The following is a 26,009-nucleotide window of genomic DNA, read 5'->3' as shown; positions in this document are numbered from 1 at the left end:
TCTGTTTGCAAATAACGTAGAATAGAAATATTCTGTCTAGTCTTTGCAAGTAGTGAAGGATAGGTAGTGCGGACCTTTGTCCCCCATTGTAATCTGTCATGCCTATCTTCTCCCCACTGATTGGTAGTTGGTTCAGCCCGGACCACTTATTAGAGATGAACCATCCAGCTCCACTGGAAGGCACCCCTAATAAAGATATGTTCACCAAGTATGGACTAGTCGCTGTAGCCTATAGCAAGCTATGGCATAAATATACGAGAAAGGATCAGGAAAGTCAGTGCCCACTGATAGGATCCTTTGAGGACGATAAAATAAACGTGCTGGAAACAGCCCTTCGAAACAATAAGACAACGCCCACTATGCTTGATAGTCTTGGCATGTGGCGCAAAGGAGCAGAACAATGGAAGAAAAGAAACAAAGTCAGATTAAAGAAAGAGATATGAAAAGCAGCTCACCTAGCTGCCAAAACGTTAGAGGAAGAGATAAAGGAGAGAGAGGAAGCCAAACAGAAGCAAGAGTCCGAAACATCAACCCAGTGTCCCATTAGAACACCCTCTATGCTCTACCCTGAGTTGCCCTCGAAGCAACGAGTGAACGATGATTTATTGCTAGGTCCCCCAATCATCTATATGCCCCCTCCGTATGCCCCTTCCCAACCCCTAGTACAGCACCCACAGCCCTCAAGCATAGGTGAGAATGGTGCCAGAGCCTTGGTCCTCACGGCTTCCGCGCCGGCCGAGCCTCTTGTACTCAATGTAACACAGGTAGCAACATTAGATAACCTCAAGACCAGAAAGAAAGATTCCACTAGAATGAACAGGTTGAGCAAGGATGAACGAGCAGGGATCGATAAGATAGTAAGGACACTGGTGGAACGGAAGTAGAGCGAGGAGTATGTAACGGATATGTACAAATCATATGCCGATAGCCACAGACGACACTTTGTCGTGCGATTTTGTTATCACACCCTCAATGCCTATGAGGACCGATACCAAGACAAAGGTCCTGAGAGTCTAACGATCTTGTATAGGAAGGTCGACATTGGGGATGAAGGCGAGTGTGACGTGACGGACCTCTTCACGCGCATGCTTGAAGTTTTCCGCCACCTCACCGAACAGAGGTTAGAAGCTAAAACTACGACTCCTGTAGCGACCGAACCTCGAATAGAAAAAACTAATACAATGATGCCTATAAGGGAAGCCGCCCCCTACTGGGTTCCCCCACGAGGTCAGGGAACGCACAATGACGTTAACCATCAAGATGCGAGAGGGAGGGTGGTTTATAACTGGGTCTACCAACCATGGGATCGACAAGATACCCTGACGTTCCGAAAATCCCTGCCCGATTTACAGAAAAACCCCACTGCCTTTTATACTGAATTAGGTACAGCCTTGGGTTCGGCGATTATGACCCTAGCCGACATTGATTTGTTTTTCGGGTTATGTCTGCCAACTGATGTGTGGAAGCAAATCCGGAAAGTCGACCACCTTGAGCTGTTCGGACATACCTGGTCACAACTCGATGGCATAGACAGACAACGAGAGCCTGGACAGAAACCTTTGAAATCCATTTTAGAACTCCCAGACAAGATCGTCCAGAAATTGAAAACCCTGATCCCAGAAAAGAAGGTGGACTGGTCAATAGTAGCGGCCTGCTGCCAGAAACCCCAGGAAGACGTATCAGAATACTTCTCCCGGTTTGAAACGGTGTTTTCCGATTACAGTGGCCAGGACATGACCACTGCAACCGGACATCATCTGTTTGTCCAGAACTATGTTAAAGATCTGTCACAGGAGGTCTCTCAGAAACTACAGGCTAGCGAGAGTAGTTGGGCGGCCTCCAAGCCTGCGGCTATCCTTCAGATGGCCCAGTATTATGAGCATCAGAAGAACGAGAATGATAGGGTGACTGAGAAAAAGTAAAAGGACCTGAAGGAAAGGGTGATGATCGCACAGTTGCAAGGGGTGACTATAGGAAGAGAGCAGTACAAGGGAAATTACCAGTCAAATGCTCCTAGAAATCCACCCCCTAAAGATCGTACGCCCGCACCCTATGCTGGACGTAAAGACATCGACGAAAACCAGTGTTCCTTTTTGCTAGGGATATGGCCATTGGAAATCCCAATGTCCGGTTCTGTTAGAAATGAACAAGAATAGGGACACAAGAGATGTAGCGGGTGGGTCTAGAAACAGAGGACAGGGACGAGGGTTCACGAACGACACCAACAACGACAGGCCAGGCAGACCGAACACATTTGACCGTCCCCGACAGAACCAGTACCAACAGTCTGACTGCGACGACACCCACGACTTCGCATAGGACTGCCAAGGGCAAGGGAGGGATCCAGTCGAGCTTTATGTTAACCAGCAAGATCCTTATGTCACCGCTAAGGTACTGGGTACAAAGTCTCCATTTTTGGTAGACACTGGCGCAACACGTAGTGCGTTATCTAAACGACTGATTCCAAGGGCACCCTTGTCTGGCTCACATGGAACATCGATAGGTTTCGATGGAACGCCCTCAACTAATCCCTTGTCTACACCGATCTCCTTTGACTTGGAAAATAACACCAGTGACACGACGTTTTTACTCTTATCCAACACCCCTGATGCCATTATGGGACTTGACTTACTGAAGCATTTCCTAGCTACTATTAGGTGTTCGCAAGACAGAGTTCGAGTCTTTTTGTACGATAACCCGACTCTGCTCAGACTTTGTCCCACCCGACGCATGCTTTCCATCACTGATGCTGCTTTGTCCCTGCTTGACACTCTACCTCCATATCTGTGGGCCAAGACTGACTCGGACGTAGGACGCATGATGATCGACCCAGTGCACATAACTGTTCGACAAGACGCAATACTCCCAAAACTTCCACAATATCGGATATCGCCTGAGGGCGAGAAGGCATTGGTAAAGATTATCCAGTCCCTGATAGATGCAGGAGTGGTAGAGGAAGTAGTTAGCAATGTTTGCAACAGCCCTATCCTACCCATTGTAAAGAAGCAGGGTGAGGGAGATGAGAGAGCGTACCGCTTCATCATCGACCTATGAGAGGTCAACAAAGTGGTTGTACCTCAGTACCCCGTAGTCTCAGACATCACCACTATTCTGACTCTGATTCCTTCCACTGCCACCACCTTCACTGTCATGGACCTCAAGAACGCTTTCTTCTCTATCCCCATCCACCCAGACAGCCGATACCTCTTCGGTTTCACCCTAAAAGCCCGCTCGTATAGATTCTGTCGAGCACCCCAAGGCTACACTGAATGCCCCAGCATCTATAGCCAGGCCCTCAAGAGACAACTGGATGCAGTCCAGTTACCAGATGGAGTGGTGTTGATACAATACGTCAATGATATCCTTTTGGCGGCCGACACCACTCCACTTGCAGTCACAGCCACCATCCAACTCCTGCACTTCCTCACAGAAAATGGCCACAAGGTCTCCAAGAAGAAGTTGCAATTCTGCCTACCCCAGGTCATTTATCTAGGCCACCTCTTGTCCAAAGACGGGAGGAAGCTTACATCCGATCGAATTCAGATCATTCTAGAAACCCCTGTTCCTAAGATCCAGAAACAAGTCCGCTTCTTGCTAGGCCTCACCTCCTTCTGCCGACAGTGGTTGCCAAATTTCAGCCTCATTGTGAAACCACTGCTTTCCTTGCTAGTTAAAGATGCCCCCTTCCCGCTCCCTTGGACCCCTGAATGCCAATCCTCCTTCAAAGAACTACGAGATGCCCTCTGCTCAGCCCCCGTCCTAGGAACCCCCGATTGCACAAAGCCCTTCTCCCTCTACACTCACGAAAGGGAGGGGTGCGCTTTGTCTGTCCTGACTCAGTCCATTGGCCCCAAGCAATGCCCATGTGCCTACTTCTCTGCCACTCTTGACCCTGTAGCCAGAGCCTTGCCTGCATGCCTTCGAGCTGTAGCTGCCGCTGCTATCTCTATCCGACAAAGTGAGGGGATGGTACTATCGAATTCCCTCACGGTGTTAGTGCCCCATGTGGTTGATACCCTCCTGAACCAGACTAAGACGCAACATCTGACTAGTGCACGACTGACTGGGTACGAACTGACTCTGCTTGCACCCCACATCACACTGAAAAGATGCACCATACTGAATCCATCCACTCTGTTGCCCCTACCTGAAAACGACCCCAATGTGTCCCCCATACATGACTGTGTGACCCTCATGGACGAACAGACTAGGAGTAGGGTTGACCTTCGAGACACTGCCTTCCCAGACCCTGACGGAGAGCTGTGGGTGGATGGCTCTTGCATCAAACTCCCCGATGGCACCACCTCAGCTGCTTATGCTGTTACCACAGCCCGAACTGTAGTAGAGACAGCCCGCATCACACAACGATCTGCACAGGCAGCAGAACTGATTGCCCTCACACGAGCATGTATCCTAGCAGCAGGAACAACAGCAAACATTTACACCGACAGCCAGTACGCCTTCAGGGTGGTTCATCATTTCGGGCTCTTGTGGAAGGAGAGGGGATTCCTGACCTCACACTGCACACCCATCCTACACGGAGATCTGGTCTCCGCCCTGACTGAAGCAGTCCTCCTTCCCAAGCAACTTGCAGTAATCAAATGCCAGGCACACAAAAAGGTGACAGACATCATTGGGCAGGGGAATGTGCTGGCCGACATCACTGCCCGGACCACAGCCGAGAATAGGACGACGACACGCATGTACATGACCAGGTCACAAGCAGAAAAATGGACGGACGCTAGGGAAACTATTAGGGACATCCAGATGGCCAGCTCACCACACGAATTGACTGAATGGGCACGGGTGGGATTGAAAGACGATGAAGGCTGCTGGCGGACCAAAGACACGAACAAATGGTTGCTACCCAATTCATACATGATCCCCATACTGACCATGGCACACTCCCCTGCACACATTGGATCTACCCCTATGGCCGAACTTGACTCCAAAGTTTGGCACAATGACAAGATTACAGACTCAGCTAGACGTCTGGTCCAACAATGTCTGATATGCCTGCAACACAACCCTGGGAAAGGGACTGTAGTACCCCGGGGAGGGTTTGGGGTCCCCAATCATCCATTTGAAGTCCTACGATTGGACTACATCCAGCAAGAAAGATGCCAAGGCCTGAAATAGGTACTCGTTGTCGTGTGCGCATTTAGCAAGTGGGTGGAAGCCTATCCAACTCGCGACAACAATGCCATTGGCACTGCAAAGGTATTACTAAAAGAATTCTTCCCTCGCTACAGCCTTTGTCGAATTTTGTGGAGTGACAATGGCCCCCACTTCGTAGCCGAGGTTATCCAACTCATCTTGAAGGGGTTGGGTGTAAAACAAAAATTTCACGCAGTCTTCCACCCCCAATCTGCTGGACTAGTTGAGCGACATAATGCCACACTGAAGTTCAAACTAGCTAAGATAGTGGCTACCACAGGACTGAAATGGCCAGACGCTCTTCCACTGGCATTGCTATCAATGCGTTCCACCCCCACCAAACACCATTTGACCCCTTACGAGGTCGTTTTCGGCTGACCTATGAGGATTTGGTCCGCACCAAAACCAACATCCATTCACGACATCCCGGATGTCCTAATGTCTGACTATTTGTACAATCTGACCAAGACACTGTCTGTTATCCATCAACAGGTGCTGCATGCCATCCCTGATGCTTCCAGGGGCCCTGGACACGACATCCAACCCGGCGATTACGTGCTGATACGTAACTTCCAGCGTGCAAAGAGTCTGGAACCCCGGTGGATGGGCCCCTGGCAAGTCTTGATCACCACCTGTACAGCTCTTCGAGTGGAAGGAAAGAAGAACTGTCTGCATGCGCACCACTGTAAGAAGATCTCCTCAACCCTGACGACGAACGAAGACGTGGCCACCCAAGAAGAGCTCCTGAACAAGGATCGACCATCCCTGAGCTGTTACCCTGATAAAGAGACACTTGACCTGGCAGAATTCCCCGATCCCACTGTGCCATCCAGAGAAGGGTATAACCTGCGACGAAAGGAGGGAGCTTCGGCTAAGCAGACCACTGACTAAGTTACAATTCTCAGAGCGGTGGCCTAACACGACTGGGGCTGCCAGGAGAGAAGCCAAACGAAGTTTGTGGTTCTGCCCGCTACCGAGCCACTTGAAGGTGATGGAAGCGCCCGATATTAAGATGATGGAAGCACCCGACACGAAGATGATGGAAGCAACCGGACATCCGAAGACCGACTACAGAAACCCAAAGACTGACAAAATACACAGCTCAAAGACTATTGCTCTCTTTATCGCCCTTCTCTTTTGCATCCTCCTCATGACCACCCTCGGGATCGTGGAAGAGAGCGCACCAGCTCATAAGACATTTCTAACTACTGCACAGCCTACCACAATGAAAGAACACTACCTGGTCTCTCTTTCACCTCAACTCCGAGAAAGACGTAAGGAGTTCTGAAACAACTCCTTCGTGCAGTTGCTGCACCAACACAACCTTGCTGCCAATGCCACGAACTGCTGGATCTGTGGGTTGTTACCCCACGCCACTGGACATTCCATCCCCTTCATCCCTTCACCTTTCTCCATTCACGGTTCCTGCCTTGCTTGGCTGATCCTCTTACAAGAAAGCTACAGGGATAATGCTACTTCCAGCAGAACTATGGCACACTTTTATCATGGGGTCTGGCAGAACAAAACAGGAAGAACTGCTGCTCCCTTTTGCCCTCCTACATCCAACGACTCTATTCATCTGGACATCCCTGCCAAAGAACGGATTGAAATGCAGGTGTTCAACAACCCAGCCAGACCCACTTTTTCCTACCTCTGGAAGCGAACAGCTGCCACTCTGACTGTGGCCCTATCTGTCGTCAATGTCTCGGGCCTTTTATGCATCGAAGGCCTTGGGACACAACCGGTAGTCCACAGCGCTTGTCGCATCACCAGAACTTTGGACTCATCTGATCCAACCTCCTTGGTCACCTCTCCGAACATGTACTTTGTTTTTGGAACGAAAGCCTACACCTGGCTCCTCAAAGGCTGGGGGGGTACCTGTTACATTGCCTTCATCCTTCCTCCGACCTATGTGGCTCCAGCAAACCATCACCGACAAAAGCGAGCAAAAGTCATTGAGCAAACCGACTCCACCGGAGCACAGTTCCTGGATGCAATGAAGTGAATTGTTCCACTCTGGGGTCCGATGGAAAACAGCCGTGCCATCCGACATTTGACCCAGGCAGTTGAAACGACAATGAACATTACAGCTGGCATCCTCACAAACAATACAGCCGAGCTTCAGGCGGTCCGCCTGGCGGCTCTTCAGAACCGCCTTGTTCTAGATGTGGTTCTAGCGGATCGTGGAGGAGCATGCCGTATCATTTGGTCCAGCTGTTGCACCTACATACCGGACAATTCACCCTCAGTTTACAAAGCCATCGAACACCCCCTCAGACTTTCCTCAGAAGTTCACCAGGAACAAGAAGAATGGTCGCTTGGGAGTTTGTTCTGGAGTGCTGTAAAAGACTGGGGGTGGAGGCTGTTTATGATCATATTGATACCGATTGTCGTAATATGTGGATTCTGCCTGGGTGTTCAATGCTTGCCACCCATGTGCTCACTTTGTGCTACCTGTATCTGCCCCAAGACTCTGGACTTTGAAACTGAACGCATGAAAGCTCTGTATGATGTTGAAATTCGAAATATAATGGGGATAGATATAGACTGACAAGCTGACTAGATATGTTGGAAAGGGAGGACTGTTAAAATCTAGTTTGTGACATCAACATTATCGGCGCCATCTTGTCCCTTTTCAGGCTCATAAGTGCGCGTAAGCAGCAGCCATTTTGAATACCATGGCCTCTCTGCCCACTGCCGATAGCCAGCGTGTCTCTCTCTCTCTCTGACCTCGCAAGCATCCCCCGCACGCTGACAGCCCCTGCTCTCACATGCTTGGGCCATAAACCTCCCCTTCAGCGCGACCCTGCCTCAGAGCCACATCCCGTACCCAGCTAACACCTCCCTCCATCCCTTTCATGATCATGCATCCTTTGATGAACCCCCTTACCTCTGTGCTCGATTGTCCGGCTCGATCCCAGGCCACCACCTGGCCCTGCGGATGCAGTTTATTGCCCCCATACAGTAGGAAGCTGCTCTCTTCAAAGGATCTACAACTGATCAAAGCCCCCACCCCATGAGATCCGATCAGCCGCACACATTCCGGGAACCGGCGGAATTTCCAGCTGCGCGACAGTCATCACCTACTGAGATCGGGTTTTGGACTTCTACTGTAAATGTGTGTGGGAACGGGCTTGAAGCGGGGATTCCGAGGATGTCTTTCCGTACTTCAAAGTATTTGCAAGAATGTGCCGCATGTAATAAACTGTAATAAAGACTATAAACCTGTGTATAAGAGGCCAGGCCTCAGAGATGCATTTAGAGCACCTCGAGAAGATACCCTGTTGTCTGATTTGACGTGTTCTGCTCCGTCGGAATAAACTCCTGTTTCCTGCCTTCCATTCTCCAGCGCCTGCCTCTTTGTTTGATAAATTCGAGTGGTATGAGAGGCGGCTAATGCCGGCAAATACTTTAAGGTTTTCGGTCGAAATCGGCCCTACCTTTCACAACACCAACATACACCCCTTAACCTGGATTGGTTGGAGATTTACTACTTAAAGAGCTTGGGTAACTCTTTCCTGGCAATTCAAGACACAAAAACGTGCATGAGGAACCAGTCCCGCCAGCGATTCAGGAGTGTATTTGTAGATGAGGCCCACTTTTTTACCTCCTCAGAATCAGCAATCATACACATTACAATGTGCATGATTTTTGCTATGTGCTATTATAATGAAGAGTACAAGAAAAACAAGCATTGGTGATGCATTGATTTCGCCTATGTAAGTACTAAAGAGCTCTTTTCATCAATCATCCTCAAGGAGAAAGTAAGAGCTCCCTGACAGATAACACAGGAGTGGAGAGGATGTGGCTCAGTGGGCAGAGCTGCTGACTCAAGAGCTGGGGATCCAGGTTGGAGTCTCTGCAGAGCTACACAACATCGGGTGGTTCTCTGCAAATCAGTTAATCTCTAATAAAAGAGAGAGGGACCCCTAAACCAAAGGGATAGGGTACCACAATAGACACAAGTCAAAAAAGTAAATTCCCTTTGGGCAAGTGAACATCAATACAAAGGTACTTACAAACAATAGACTCACTAGTACATAAGCATAACAAAGAAGCAATGAAAAATGGAAAATTCAAAAACGTGAAAACACTATAATAGGATCAAAACATTAGTACAATTTATTGACATACATTATGTTGATTAAAAATTGGGAAACAAACACAGGACGTAACAATAATAAATAAAAACATTCCAATAAAAAAGGAGCTACAGGAAAAAGTAATGTGTGCCGAATCACGTACATATGATTTCAAGTTACAAACAAGGGGTCTCAAGAAATGGTCAACATATTTACTGACCGGTTCTAACAATGAGTCAATACTGCTCACTATGGGTCGCATGGGCGGGTTCATTCTATCCTTATGCATTTTTGGTAAGCCATAAATGGCTGGAGTTTTAGGTTCCAAATTGTTGAGGAAGTTGAATTCATCCTCACAGATGAACCCCGCCTCTTTTGCCTCTGTTAATAAGGATAGGCAGTCTTTTGCCACTTGTTTAAGACTAGCCTCAGTAGTACGGGCATAATGTTCACCTACATTCAGTAAACTAAGCATCTTTTGCTCATAATCACTTGTGTCAAATATCACCACACCCCCACCCTTATCTGCTGGTTTAATGGTAAGGGATCCATCTGCTCTGAGTGCATTTAATGCCTCTCTTTCATTGCGAGATATTGGTAAATATAGGAAAATATGCTGCAGCCAAAAGAAATGGACGAATAGTACGTAGCACGCACATAAACCAATGAGAAGCCAGGAAATGGAGGCCCTTTCAAGCTTATATTATAAACAATAGATTTCCCAAGCTTAACACACGCACTGTGCAGGCAAAATCTAATATTGAGTTCAATTAATTAATATGGAATGAGCATAGGCAAGTATTAGAAATGTTAGAAAAATTCCAACCATTCTATGTATGGACTAACAGGAATCCTGTCTTGTGTTCTGTCTTAATGAGAAATGTGCATACAGACTCCCACATCTTCCTCGGCTGAATGCAGCCCTTTCGGATTGGCAGAGGATGAGTGCTCATGGTCTGCACCATCTCATCAGGCAAAGGTGCCTCCGAGAGTCTCCCTGCAGGAAGATGTTCATCTCTCCTCATTGTCTAAAAAATGGAATTCAATAATGGCTCATATGAGGTACAAAATGTGTGAAGAGAGATTTCTCTGTTCCCAAACATCAAAAATAAGTAGTCTTTCATAACACGGCAGACAGTGCAAAGACCCCACAATGCATTGTTTTGTTTTGGGGAGAAGACTGAAAGTTCGATGCCATCGGTAATAGATTACAGATTCCAAGTGATAAATCGGGAGATAAATCTGTGACACGACCTAATATAGGCAATGGATGTGTCAGCAAGTACAGTTCCTCAAATCTCAGCTAAGAGCAGTGTGCATACATAGCCCTCATCACAGTGAGGAATAAATGCAAGAAATAGTGTACTTGTTTTAAGGATAGCCAAAGAGCATACATATGTTTGAACAGAAAAAAATCAGCAATCAGGCGGATGGTGTGGGAAATTGTATTTCGAAGCAGACATCAGAATCGAGGGCTCATGTAAAGTAGCAGTATAGCTTTGGAGGCGTGGAGGGCTTCCTCAGATTTCCACCTGTCAATGTCATATGCACAACTGAACACTGGGAAAAAGCACACCACAGAAGACAGTAAATGTGATGCCAGAGAAAGGGTGTGCATCGCTTCAGTGTTTCTTGGCTGGCTGAACAGTGAGATTGTGGTGGCTCCGAGACTGGTGATGGGAAAGCAGAAGTGCCCCATTTTGTTGCGTCATCATTACCTACAAACAATACTGGAGAAATGTATGTTAGTGAATACACTTGTGCAGATACATCAGGGGACACAGAAGGCACTCACACAGAATCAGTGGCAGACACTGGCAACACGTTAATAGATGATGTGACAGGTTCATAGACTCTGCATTGGCAATAATCAATAAACAGACACCAAGAGGAATGATGGTTAACTTGCTATTACGAGAAAGAGAGGTCAGGCAGTGGCAGCTTCCAGTTGCTCATTTCAGCCTTTTAGTGCTTGAACGCCTGCAGCATGTAGATATCAAGGCAGGGATAAAGGGAAGCAAATAATCGCTGGTGTCCTGCTGTTGAATGTGCTCAAGTCAATATCAAAGTATGAACAGTAAGAGAACATGAGCGAAAGTGGTGCCATCTTTCGAGTAAGTGGGAAGTGAAATGATTTAATCAATCAATCAATCAATCAATCATTTGTAAAGTGCACTACTCACCCGGAAGGTCTCAAGGCGCTGTGGGGGTGGGGGGCAGCTACTGCTCTAACAGCCAGGTCTTGAGGAGTCTCCTAAATGTCAGCAGGTCCGGCGTCTGACGCAGCTGTGTGGGTAGGGTGTTCCATGTCTTGGCAGCGAGGTAGGAGATGGGTCTGTCGCCGGCGGAGGTCCTGTGGATGCGTGGGACAGCGGCGAGGGCGATGTCGGAAGACCGGAGGTGACGGTTCCGGGTGTAAAAGGTCAGTCATTTGTTCAGGTATGCTGGCCCAGCATTGTGGAGTGATTTGTGAGCATGGGTGAGGAACTTGAGTGTGATCCTTTTGTTGACTGGGAGCCAGTGCAGTTCTTTCAGGTGCGCGGTAACGTGGCGGTGGCGGGGTATGGCGAGGATGAGGCGTGCTGAGGTGTTCTGTATCTGCTGGAGTCTATTCTGGATTTTGGCTGTGGTTTCTGCATATGGGGCATTGCCGTATCCAGCATGCTACTGACGAGGGCCTGAGTGACCGTCCTTCTGGTCCCGATGGGGATCCACCTGTAGATCTTGCGGAGCATATGTAGGATATTGAAGCAGGAGGAGGAGACGGCGTTGACTTGCTGGGTCATAGAGAGTGATGAGTCCAGGATGACCTCCAGGTTACGCGCATGGTTGTTGGGTGTGGGTGCCGCTCCCAGGGCGGCTGGCCACCAGGAGACCTCCCAGGCGGAGGTAGTGGAGCCCAGGATGAGGACCTCTGTCTTGTCTGAGTTGAGTTTCAGGCGGCTGTTCGGCATCCAGTGGGAGACGGCCCTCATTCCATTGCGGAGGTTGATTTTGGCGTTGGCGGAGTTCTTTATGAGTGAGAAGATCACCTGAGTGTCGTCAGCGTAAGAGACGATGTTAAGGTTGTGTGAGCGGACGAAGTTGGTGAGCGGAGACATGCAGATGTTGAAGGGGGTAGGGCTGAGGGATGATCCTTGGGGTACGCCGCAGATGATCTTGGTGGCTTCGGAACGGAATGGGGAGAGGCGTACTCTCTGGGTTCTGTTGGTGAGGAAGGAGGTGGTCCAGTCCAGGGCTTTGTCACGTATTCCTGCGTTTTGAAGGCATGTGGAGAGGTCCAGGAGGTCCAGGAGGATGAGGGCCATGGTTTCGCCGTTGTCCAGCAGGGTCCTGATGTCATCTGTGGCAGCGAAGAGGGCAGTTTCGAAGCTGTGATTGCTGCGGAAACCTGATTCGGACAGGTCCAGGATGTTGTGTTCCTTGAGGTAGTGGGTCAGTTGCCTGTTGATGATCTTTTCGATAACTTTTGCCGGGAACGAAAGCAGATAGATGGGCCGGAAATTCTTGAGGTCTTCTGGGTCTGCTGTGGGCTTTTTGAGTAGGCATTGATCTCGGCATGCTTCCAGCTATCTGGGAAGGTGGCGGTCTTGCAGGAGTGGTTGATGATCTTCCAGAGTTGGGGAGCGATGATGCAGTTTGCTTTGTTGAAGATATGGTGAGGGCAGGGGTCAGATGATGAGCCGGAGTGGATGGTGTTCATGGTCTTGATGGTGTCGTCGTTGTTGACATGGTTCCAGGAGAGCAGGTGGCTGGTGAGGTTGGTGGATGGCGAGTCTGTGGTGTCGGCCGTTGTAGGGGGGGGTTTGGGTGTTGAAGCTGTCGTGGATGTCAGCAATCTTTCGGTAAAAGAAGGTGGCTAGGGAGTTGCATAGGGCTTGTGATTGCGGGTTGTCGTTGGATCTGGAGCTGGGGTTGGAGAGTTCCTTTATGATGTTGAAGAGCTCTTTGCTGTTGTGTGCGTTGTTGTCGATGCGTTCCTTGCAGGAGGTCCTTTTGGTGGTTGTAATGGGTTGGCGTTCTTTAGGACAGCGTTGTTGTTCGGTGTACGTTCGTGGCACCACTTTTTCTCGAGTATTCGACAGGTTCGCTTGGATTCCTGGAGTTTGGTTGAACCAGCTGGCTTTCCTGTCAGTGCGTCTGTTGGTTTTTTGATCAGGGCGAGAGTGTTGGCGCAGTCATCAATCCATTGCCGGAGGTTGCGGGCGGCTATGTCCATGTCGGTGGTGTCCGTTGCTTGGTCTCGGGCGAGGGTGGTGATGAGCTGGTCTTCAGGGACCTTGTTCCAGCTGTGGTAGGGGATTTGTTGCGGGTGGTGGTGGTACGAGGTGGGTTTCTTGAAGGTGAAGTGGACGCAGTGGTGGTCGGTCCAGCAGAGTTCGGTGGTGTGGTTGAAGGATACGTGGTTGCTGGCAGAGAGGATGGGGTCGAGCGTGTGTCCGGCAGTGTGGGTGAGGGTTGTGAATAGCTGTTTGAGTCTGAGGTTGGCGAGCAGAGAGATGGAGTTGGTGTCATTGGCGCTCCTGAGGTGGAAATTCAGGTCTCCTAGTAGGATGTAGTCTGTGGAGGCGAGAGCTTGCGTGCTGACGATGTCGGCGATGTGGTCGATGAATGTTGGCCAGGGTCCGGGGGGTCGGAAAACCGGATTTCCTCTGAGGGTGGTGTTGTGGTCCATGTGGATCTGGAAGTGCAGGTGTTTCTGCGGTCTTGGAGGTGTCTGCAGTGCTGGTTGAGACTCTCAGGGTGTTCCTGTAGACGATGGCAATACCTGGTGTAGTGGCAGCGACAGCAGGTACAGCAGGTACCCACGGGCCCTACAGCAGATGAAGGGCCTGTGGGTGAGCTGCAGGGTGGCCTGGATGCAGTTGGATGATCGTACGTTCTTGAATTAGTGAAGGAAGTTGGCGTCGTTGCAGTGTCAGGTGGTCTGGAGTTCGCGGGGGCCACGGGGTGTAGTGCTGGGCGTTGTCCAGGCACGCACGGTCGCAGACAGGCTTGCTTTTGGTGTACCTTCGGCCACCATTAAGTAGGGGAGGAGGGCAGGACCGGAGGAGGGAGACAGGAATGGTGGCTGTGTTGGGGGAGGGGCAGTGGGGCAGCAGCGGCGGGAAAACCACTCCCAAGCACTCACACGCAGGGATACAAAAAATAACAGGGGGGCAACTCAGAATAAAATGGTCACACAATTTAGCTGGGGGGCAGAAATAAGCAGGGTACAGAAAATAGCAGGGGGCAAAATAAATAGTACGGTTACACAGTCAAAGAGGGGGCACCAATAAACAGTAAACAATCACCCAGTCAGTTACCCAGTGCAGGGACACAGGAGGCGCGATGGAGACGGCAGTGGGGGAAAAAACGGTGGTACTGCGGGCAAGGGGCTGGCTGCAGGAACAAACCTGTAGAGAGGAGGCACAGAGGCTGGAGCGACGTGGTGAAGAGGCAGCGCTGCTGGGGAGAGTGCTGGCCTGGACCGGAGTCTAGGTGTCATACGCACTCCCCCGCAGTGGTCGCCATTAAGAAGGGGAGGAAGGCAGGAACGATGGCTGTGTCATTAGGGAGGGGCCACGGAGCAGCAGCAGTGGGGAAATGACTCACAAGCACTCACAGGGCCTGGAACGGAGTCTAGGTGTCAGACCTAAATGGACCTAAAATGGATGACACTCCCCACAAATAGGTTTAAACATATGGAACAGTCCTGCATCACGTGGATAAAATAGGCAGCAATTGTAATTGTGTGGGAAGCTCCAAAAATGGCATTTAACAAATTCACAAAAAAGCGTAAGGTATTCAGTTTGTAGTAAACGTGCAATTTAAGTAGCAGTTTAGCACACTGCATTGAGTAAAAATAAGCTTGTCATTTTAATACTAGATCCCTATTCGTCAATAAGACAACTTTTGCAAGCGTATCAAAGTGCACAACTTGTAAAGGCATTAGTGGATAATTAAGAATGTGAGGAGGATACAGTCCACGACATGTCAAGTGTGCTGTACCTATAACAATATACAACAAACTAATTCACATGCATAGATTAGGTTTGTATTGTTGGGCAAAATTACTTGAGGCAGCCTTGAGATGGCACGAGAGCCCAGGTTTAGAGAATTCAAATAAAAAATGAATAGTGATCATATGTCACAGCAATATTTGGCCTTACATATTTTCAAAAGAAGAGGTTCTATTTAAAAGAGGCATATTTTTCATCAGTCAATGTAACTGATATGGCAAGTCTCAGACATGGAGCAAATAGGAGTTGTGCAATTGTTCATAATTCTTGAGTTTACAAAAGCTTTATTCAAGAATTAAAAGAACCAAGATATAACTTACAACCTGAGCTATAAATAAACAATGAAACATAAGAAAAGCCATTATACCTTAATACAGTAGTATTACTGGATACCATATAGAGAATAGCCAAAAAAGGTACCTTAATGAAACAGCGTTATTAAGAAGCATAAGAAAGAAAGTTCAGCACTATAACCATATTAATCCATATTGAAGTTCGATATTACCACAATAAAGGTGCAGACAATACAATAATAACAATAAAATACTTAATAAATACATATAAATGGAGATAAAAACTGACAAGATCATGGTAGTTGAAAAACAGAAGTACTGTCCTGGAACTGTATTGAACGAGAAGATAAATAATTGGTATGGGGAGACCAAAAGGCCTCTTATTTGAGAAGTTGGCGTGATGAGGTGAAAAAAGCTCTATCCAACATGTGATAAAGATAGAGAAGGTTCCACCAACCGTTAAAAGTAACTTTAGTAGCTTCTTTCCAATTAGAAGTAATAATTTGAAATGCAATGTAAATAACAAATACACAAACAATCCCATTTTACGGGCACCAAACCAAACTGTAGAAATTCTTCCTAAAAATGTAGAGTTGATTTCAAATGGAAAAGTAATAAAGCATGTTTGGACATAGAAAAAAGGAGTGTAGGTATGTGCCGGGAGTGATTGACCAGGCCCAACAAGCAAGCAAAGCACCATGTGTGTATTTAGAGATAGATGCTGGAGTTAAATACAACCTATTATAAAACTAATAAAGAGTCTGAGTAATAAAGGGTCTGAGTAGCGCTAGCATTATATGAAATTTGCGGTGTAATCGGGACCAAATACAATTCCAAGTGTGTGTAGGGAAAGTTTGCTGCAGATCCAACTCCCATAGAAGTTCAACCTTACTATTAGGATGATTGGGGAGGGAATAATGAAGATATTTATAAATGTGAAAAGTCCGAAGAGAGGAAGAAGAGGACAAGGGCTCAACTAAGGGGTTTGATAGAGGAGAGGGAGAGTTAGAAAGAGTCGAGACTTGATGGGTAAGGATCAATTTCAAAGACTCATATTTGTGGAGGGAGGTGGTGGACAATCCGTATTTAGACTGAAGGTCACCGGAGGTTAGAGGGAACATTCCATGAAACAAATGCCTCACTTGGATTATCCCCTTGTTGACCCAATCTTTCCAGAAAATTGTACAATTAGAGAGTTTAATGGAACTATTATACCAAATGGAAGAATCAAGAAAAATCTGCAAAGGTGAGAGAGATTTGGTGAGGACCGTATAAATAACCAATATGGATTGTCAGACAATGGGGGATTTAAAGCAACGAGGAGGGCATGGGAAATTTTCCAGGGATGAAAAGGAAAAAGGGTTGAATCAGAGAATCCTCTAAAATACGCCAAATTGTTGTAGGAGTATCCTCAGGAAAGGAAAGATGGGGTAATACATGGGGAATTACATAAAGAAGAGTGTTATTGTCTAAAATTCGGAAAATTTGCACCTTCCTTAGCCTTAGGTGTGGATAGTGAAGACAGTGAAATACAAGCTGTCAGTTTATTCCATAAAAACTACCCAGGAAGCTATTAAGAGATTTGAAGAATTTTAATGGAATCTTCACAGGAGCATGGACAAATAAAAGATGACATCAGGAAGCATTATCATCTTAATAGTGTCAAGTCTACCCCACCATGATAGGTATAGAGGTGACCATTTCTCTGACATATGAAGAACTTTAGAGTGAACATTGTCTAAGTTTAGTTGGACTGTTTTAACAATTGCGGAAGTGTATTTAACACCCAGGCAGGTGATATGACTAGATTTCCACTCAAAACCCGGATCGGTAAACATTTCTTTTAAACAATATATAATTAAGGGAAAAACCTCTGACTTTGTAAAGTTTAAATTATAACCCGATAGGGTAGAGTATGAGAATAACAGATTGTTAAAGGCCGGTAGAGAGACTTGGAGATCAGAAACATAAAGCAAAATGTCATCAGCATAGGCTGTGTACTTGATTTCAGAGGTTTTATGACAAAGCCCCCGAAAAAGGGGAGAATGACGCAAGGAATGGAGAAAGGGTTCAAGAGAAAGCATAAACAGTAAAGAAGAAAGAGGACAACCCTGACAAGTGCCCCTTTGAAGGGTGAAGTGTGATGATTGGGATCCATTAATAAAAACAGAAGTAGTAGGAGAAGAATAGAAAAAAATTAAATAAGACAAAAAGACAGAGCCAAAGCCATGCCATTTAAGGGCTCGCCTCATGAAGAGCCAATGAAGGTGATCAAAAGTTTTTTCAGCAGCAAGAGTGATGGCAGCAAGTGGAGTAGAGCTCCTAGAGGCAAGAGGTATTTTCTATAAAAAGAATTGTCCGCTAGTGTGCTTCCCTTAACAAACCCAGACTGTTCAATGCCTATTGGATCCGGAATCACTTGGTTAAGACGTAGAGCTAATACTTTATCAAAAACCTTGCAATCCAGGTTTATCAAGGATATAGGGCACTAATTAGCACAGGAAAAGGGGTCTCTATCTTTTTTGGAATCAAGCAAATCATTGCCTTCGAAAAAGAGCCACAAGCTTCCTTGTGAAGAAAGAAATATTAGAAAAGAGAAAGGAAATGTGGAAGTAAAATCTGTGAAAAAAATAAATAAAATTCAGCTGTAAAGCTATCACGGCTGGGAGCTTTGTCTTTTGGTAGTAGGGCTAAAGCAGCCCTAGTCTCTGAAATAGATTTATCTTCATCTAAGAATGAACAATCAGGAGATGGGGCAGAGCGGGCAGGAAGAGAGTCAAAAAAACAAATCAAGAGCAGAGTCAGAAGGAGAAAAATCTGGGGTATACAACATTTTATAAAAATCCATAAAGCAGTGTAATATTTCTTCGTCTTTAAGATGGTTAATGCCCATGTCATCTGTGATATTAGTTACTCTAGATTTTTGTGATTTAACTTTCAGATAATTTGCTAACAATTTACCAGCTTTATTGCGTCTACCATAAAATTTAGAATTGATCTTGAATAATATACGGAGGCCTCTTCAGTCGATTTATTATTGAAATTTAATTTAGCGTGAATTCGTTTTTTGAGGGTGTCATCACTGTTAGTGGTATAATAAGCATGTTCAAGTTGCTTAATGGAAGAAAGTAGAGGTGAAGACTCCCTAAGATATGTTTTTTTTTAACCGCAACATAATCAATAATAAAGTCTCTGGCCGTCGCCTTAAATGTGTCCCAAACAATGTGAAAAGGTAAGTCTGAGGTGTGATTAGTATGAAATAACTCAAGCAAGAATGTTTTATAATGATCCACAAAAGAAGGGTCCTTGAGTAAAGAATTATTAAAGCGCCACCTACGTGATCTAGGGGGTTCCGGTGGGAGATCCAAATCAATAATAACCAAGGCATGGTCAGACACAAGATGGAGCCAATTTTCGCATGGTTTAAGTTGGTAAGTAATTGAGGGGCCACAAAAAATGTAATCAATTCTGGATCTGGAATTATGTGTAGGGGAATAAAAAGTGAATTCCCGACTATCAAGATTATGTATCCTCCCGGAGTCTTCCAGACTCCTAGACCGAATAGTGTTGAAAAAGGTTTTTTTGCATTTGTTAAGGAAATACATAGATAGAGATTTTCTGTCTGGGAAAGGGTCCATGATCTGATTAGTGTAGAACAAGTGACGAGGAAAGACAAAACTGAACATCAAGACCGGTGGGACCATAAACATTAAGAAGGGACATGGGGGATCCATTAAGGTGAAGGAGAAGCCATCTACCTTCAGCATCCTCCTCTTCCTTTTCAATCGTTAAAGATAAACATTTATGAAATAATATCACCACCCCACTCTTTCTCTCCTTGGTGGGGGGAGCAAAAAACATTATCCACCCAATGTTTTTTAAGAGACTTAATATCACTGACATTAAGATGAGTTTCCTATAACATTGCAATCTTACATTGTAATCAAGACCAATGGGTAAGCACTCTTTGTTTATTAGTTGGATTACATAACGCCTTCACGCTCCAGGACATAATACGTACATTAGCAGTCATGTGGTATGATAAAAAGCATTAGGAATGACCATGAGCAATCTGAAATGGATAATAATGAGAATTAACTATAAAAACAAAAGTGAACCATCTTAGAGAAATGTATCCACTAGACGGAAGTGAGGGCTATCCACCCTAGTGAGGAAAAGAGAGGGGAAAAAGTCTACGGAACAGAAAAGAAAAAGGAACTTAAGGTAGGAAGAAGAGATGACAAAAACCTGAGATGCTTCAGTCAAAAGTGAGAATGTACACAATAAGAAAAATAACATGGAGAGGCGAGGAAGCGCAAACAGGAAGGAGACCAACAAATTGACAAATCAAACAATTACGACAGAGGCCACAAATGGGGTGAGTATATACATATAAGGGGGGGCGACGGGGGCTGCATGTGTGGGGGTGGGAGGGGGGGGCTTAAAAAAAAAAAAAAAAAAAAAAAAAAAAAAAAAAAAGAAAAAAAAAACATATAACAGCCGAAAGCTAAACCAGGTAAAAGAGGAGATGAAAAAGAACGAACAACAGGCAAAACTAATGACCGAGTTAAGACTTACCAATAGAAGACGGGGAACTGTAAATACTAGGGTTATGAAGGAGGAGCAGGGGAATGGATACATCAAGGAGGATAATCTGTACATTCATAGTGACGAATCAATGTGAAAAAGGCAGATATACAATAAATGTCAAATTGAACATGAGATTAACAACAATAACAGCATGCCCCAAGAAGTTAAAAGCATAGTTAAGAGAATAAAAGCAGTAACAAAATGGAAAACGATGAAAATTAGCAAGTTCAAGTTTTCCCAAAGTCCATCTCCTCTCCTTTATGACGAGTGATGAATTGCCTTAAATCATCCGGGCAATCAAATGAGAAAGTTCTTTCTTTGTATGTGACCTTGAAAAAACAAAGATGCACAAGACCGTATCTGGCGTTCATAAAATGAAGAGCAGGTAAAAAAAGAAAGAAATTCTTTACGCCGAGCAGCGGTGGAGCGAGCCTCATCCTTAGAGAAAAATACTTTCTGGCCTGACCACAGCATTTGTTTTCATTGCTTAGCCGCTGACAGAACCATTAAAAGTTTGGTATATTCCAGAAAAAGTGCAATTATCCCTCTAGAATGACGGGTCGAAGATGAGGGCGATGATCTTCCAGCTACAGGGTCCAAGTGGTGAGCATGCTGTAAATTACAGCTAGTGTCCTCCTTAAGGCTGACAATTTTAGGAATATGCACCTTGAGAAAAGCCAACAAGTCCGAGCCCTCTGCCCCTTCAGGGATGCCATAAATTCTGAAGTTGTTTCTCCTGTTTCATTTTTCCAAGCCCTCAGGCTGTTGTTTTAGGAGAACTATTTCTTTGGCCATGGTGTCGACCTTGAATGTGACATCCTGAACATCACTGATCTGCTGCTCCACCGTGGACACTCCGGATTCCAAGTTGGACCATTTCTCCTCCATTTGTTGAATAGTGGCATTAGTATCAATAACAAAAGGTTTCAAGAGCTTTATTTCTTCCGTAAGATCTTCTAGGCAGTGAGGTTCTTTGGTGGGGAGTTAGGCTCTTTTTTTCTGTCACTTAGAGGTGTTAGTGGAGTCTTTCCGAACAGAGGACATATTGGTAGTTGTGTTCCTTTGACCAAGCACAGGGGCAGGATCCATATAAAGAATGTAAACAACCAAAAGGGACAAATGAGCCTGTAAAACATGGAATGCTGACTATATGGGAGAACCGGAAAAACCTCCAAGGAAATCACAGCTGAAAACCACAGGACCTCATTTGCATTAGGTAGAAAATTATCGCATGAGCAAATGGGCTTCAAGATTTCATATGGGTGTAACCTCAGATAAATAACCGTCAGAGAGGAAAACCTAATAAAAACCCATGAGAAAAAATTCATTGGCACAATGCAATGCTGGGACTAGCCAGAACCAAGGTAATGCTTTGAAAGTAATTCATTTCCCTTAGACAGTACTGTTTAAGGAACCAGTGCATTATGCAAAGCAGGACCCTGAACGCCGCTGACGACAAAATGGTGGTTGCATCCACAGGTTCTGAGGAGAACGCAACACGGGAGCAGAATAGACAACCATGGCATGTAGGAGCTCCTGTGCCCTTGATATTCAGGTATTAAATACACCGCTTCATAGTGGAAAACGAAGCAGACTGCTACAGAAGAGGAGCCTCGGTCTTCGTCGAGCCGCAGAGCTTCAAAAGGTTGCAGCCATCTTGCGGGCAGATAAGCCATTCCCCTTGTTCATATTTCTTCATAGCAACTCAATAATTCTTTTAAGTATCACATGTGACTAACTGTAATGTATGAAAAACAAAATATTTTGATGGATTGCCCAAGTGACGTGGGATATCTGAGACTCTACCTGGAAAAGCCTCTACCTGTTGAATAGGCCTGAACGTATATGAGGCATAGCTGCAAGATAAAACACATTGTTAGGAACTAAGAGCCAAAGGTTCAAAGTAAGTGGAACCCTAAAAAGTGCCCAGGAAACTCTATCTACTTTCACTGTTTGTGAAGCTGACTGCATTTCAGTGGCTTTGCAAATGCTCTCGTCTGATACAAACCAACACTTTCTTAATAAAATTAATTAAATGTGAGGTATTTTCAGACACCTCATATATTTTCTGTCACCGTTGAATGCAATCATTAATAAGAGTGAGTATTTGTTGAATGCTGCTTATATCAAATTGCCATAAAATATTTTGTAGTTTCTAATTCTGACTAAACAGACGGGTCCCCCAATAAAGTCGACAACGTAAAAAAGAGACAAGATGACACTTGATTTTACTTTAAATCGCAGGGCCTAAAAGCAAAGCAGTTACATAAACATTATCTGTAAATTCTTTAACACACAACTCCATATATGTGATGGAGTGATTGCATATAGCTGACACAGCTTGCGTACGCTATGTGCGATGACGGAAACTGTAAGATAATAATTGGGGTATTAGTTGAGGGAGGGGAGCATCTACCTCAAGTAATAATCACAATCCTTGTCATGGTTAACCACTAATGTAAACCTGAGCTTAACCCATGCTAGCTGTGGCACAGAGCAGACAAGCTTAACTTAGAGGTACTGGGTAAGTAATTATGCAGCACCTAAAGACTATTAACGTCAAACACAACAAAAAAAGAATCCCAAACCAATTTAGAAACATACAGTAAATTTTAATAAATTTAATGACATCAAAACAACAAAATTCCATCAAGCAAAAACATGGTTATGAAGTTTATAAATATAAACATTGTTCAAAAAGCATTGAGCACCAACTTCAATCATCTGGTGCACTTGACCGGTATCTAGACGTAATTTAAGGTTAACCACGATGGTGCATGGGTCGGGTGGAGATATCGTTGTAAATGAATCTCGGACCCTAGTTTAAATTTCCCGATTCATGCCCTTATGTAGGTATACTTTATCATTCGCTTATATAGGCATAGAAATCATTACCATATTTGGCCTAAACCATACAGCCCAAATACGGCATGGATACTTCCACTAAGCTCAAAGAATTAACAACGTTTTCTTGGAAAAACCCGCCTTCAGCAGCACGGGATTTCCCCCTTCTTGAATATCAATGTCTCCTAGAACTCCCGGCGTTTTCCAAGAAATGAGCCTTTGAGTGACGTTATTAAATCCAAACACGCGTCAAACTCGGCACCTTCAAAGTATAAATATGCCTTGATTTGCCTAAACAAACACACAGTGGTTTGGAGCAGATCGACTATCTACTTGCCCGACACCCTGCAGCAGCAAGTGCCGAAGGAAGCCGACCCTCCAGCAGACGCACTGCGAGACTCTGTCATTTCTTCTTGCCGAGAAATCCAGCTCCAGTGTTTTGAGGCTACCCTTGCGGGTATCTGTGAAATCGAGTCCCGAGAACTAGATACAAGACCGCCTTCATTCTAGAACAAAGGTACGGAGCTGATTAGACCTCTTAGAGAATTATTGGAATCAGATTCATGGCAGAGAACTCCTAGACTTAAACTCCTCGTCTTATACTCCCTCTCTCTTACCAGACTTAGGTTAGGTACACCGGGGTAGGCATATTCTAGAAGCACCAGTTGAGTATTTTAGTCATCCTTTTATCACTGTATGTTTTTTATGTATTTTTTACATTTTATGCACGTTATGGCTTAGAAACCATATCATGCTTTTACAGTACTACTTTATAATACTGTTCGTATTATATGCATTGTACTTCATATTAAGCTTTACTATTGTAGCAGTTAATTTTTAGTGCTTGAGAAAGAAGACAGTTCAATAAATACCTTTTTACTGAAAACGCCCTTCTCTCTATTTCTCTTGCACCTCTGGTGAAACTAAGCATGCACGATTGACTGAGTGAAATAGTTATCTATTGTTTCCGCGACTCAAGAGATTTGATTTCTTATTCTTGGAAAACAAAGTTGTCATGTTTTATGCGGTTGTCAGAAACTAATCCCTTCTTGTTTATTCGAGAAAGTTTCTAGTGACCTCTGAGCTAGCTGGCACTCACAATAAGTCTAATATAGCCGGTAGAGACCTAGTAGACCTCAGTCCTACGTCTAAACTACAGGATATATTATTCCAATGCGCAGAGCCTATTGGGAATATAGGAACTACACTACATGGCACCAACGTTTGGTAAGGCGATAATTTAACGCTAGATACTAGAGTAACTCAGTCGTACTTTTCACACAGACCCCTCTTTCCCATAAAACTCCAATAGACGTCTGGAGTGGGTGAAAGGGCATTATATCCGCCAAAACTTAGTAGGACGAGAATCCTATGTATTAGTTTTTGATTTAGTCAACGTTGAAGGATACAGTGTTCCAAAATATTGTGCACCTAATCTTTGTTTCCTTGAAAGTTGTTCTGCAGAACTTTTAGTAAATAAAAATGTCGGAGAGTGGCGACGAAAGGGAGAGAGCTAGAATAGCAGCTCAAGCAGTCTTAGATGACACAGCTCTCCAACAAAATGACCCGGATGCTATATTCATCCCGGCAAATATAAGGAAAACCATAACTATAAAACTTATAGAAAATGGGGTATCATCGAGAGGTGGTAAAGTTATATTTGTGATAGAGGCACATGAATATCGGCAGACAGAGGTATTCTATTCATGGATTACTTTCGCACAAGCACATCCAGTAACAACTGGAGTTCCACTACTACAAAATAGAGGAACCTCCAGCGAAATGCGTTCCTTTTCGAGGACGTTGAAATTCCATTAACTTACCAAGAGCATCAGCTCTGGTTTAACGGCGCTCTAAAACATCAAAATCACATTACCAGGCTCGGTCCACTAGCTAGACCAGGAGCGCCATGGCCGGTTCTAGCCAGCTATACACCACATCCTGACATTGAAGAAATGTCAGATAGAGAACTTTTAGCTCAGCTAAAACAATTAACAAAAGCATATAGACAATTAGTTCAATTAACAATTGACAGTCCAACCTGCTATCAGAAGTTAAAAGAAACAGATATAGCAGACCAACCTTATGAGCTTGCCAGAATTATTAAAAATTCATATGAAGAATTACGTAGAGATAGTTTGGGTGGAAAACCATTAAAGCCCCAACTAACTGAAAATCCTGAAAAAACATTTATTAAGAATAATCTCACTACTCCAAAAAAGAAGTGGAAGAGTAATAAACAAACTCTTCCTAGAGAAAAATATTCCCAATCCAGAGGAAGGTCTCCCCAACAGAGAGACAAGTCTCACCAAAGGGAGCCCTCTGAAAAGCGATATAATTTTAGGAATAGGTATAATTTGAAAAAACCTCTTTTCAGACTTCCGCGCAGAAATCGGAAAGAAGAGGACGGTCAGAACACAAGGAAGTACGTGTCAAGTCCAAAGACATGGAACCTGTTCACCAAAGTAAAAAAGCTCAGTTTTCCAATAAGAAGGTAGCAAGCATAAAAGTCAGACATGCCGAGGATCTTGAGGACACAACTCAAAAACGGGGAGTGGGCTCAGACAATGCTAGACAGCGCAGCAGAAGTAACCATAGTTCGCAAGATCCTGAAGGATCATCTGGAGACAGTAAACTTGAATGAATGCATTCAGGTTGAAACTGCAGACACCAGGGTTAGTATACCCCATAAGTTATATGAAGTAACACTCCGGATGGAGGGGGACATAACTAGAAAAATAAGAGCATTCCTTTGGGAGAAACTCTCTAAGGGCTATGACATTCTTCTAGCTGAACAAGACTGGCCACCTGAATTTGTCAGGGAGTGCCCACATGGGGAAGAGATAATTATGCCAGCCTTCTCTAATCCCATTCCAATTCATAAAAAATATACATATGCCAGAAAATGGGCAGTAGCCCAAGCTACAGCATTATATAAAAATCACGCAGGATGGGATAAGGATTCTCCTCACCATAAAATCAAGTTAAAAAACCAGCCCACTGCACAAAGGCAGTACCCAGTTAAGCAAGAAGCAAAAAAA

Source organism: Lissotriton vulgaris, chromosome 2_1 (assembly GCF_964263255.1).
Source record: "Lissotriton vulgaris chromosome 2_1, aLisVul1.2, whole genome shotgun sequence".
NCBI lineage: Eukaryota > Metazoa > Chordata > Amphibia > Caudata > Salamandridae > Lissotriton > Lissotriton vulgaris.
The sequence above is the reverse complement of the archived record's forward strand: the minus strand, read 5'-3'. Positions refer to the sequence as shown.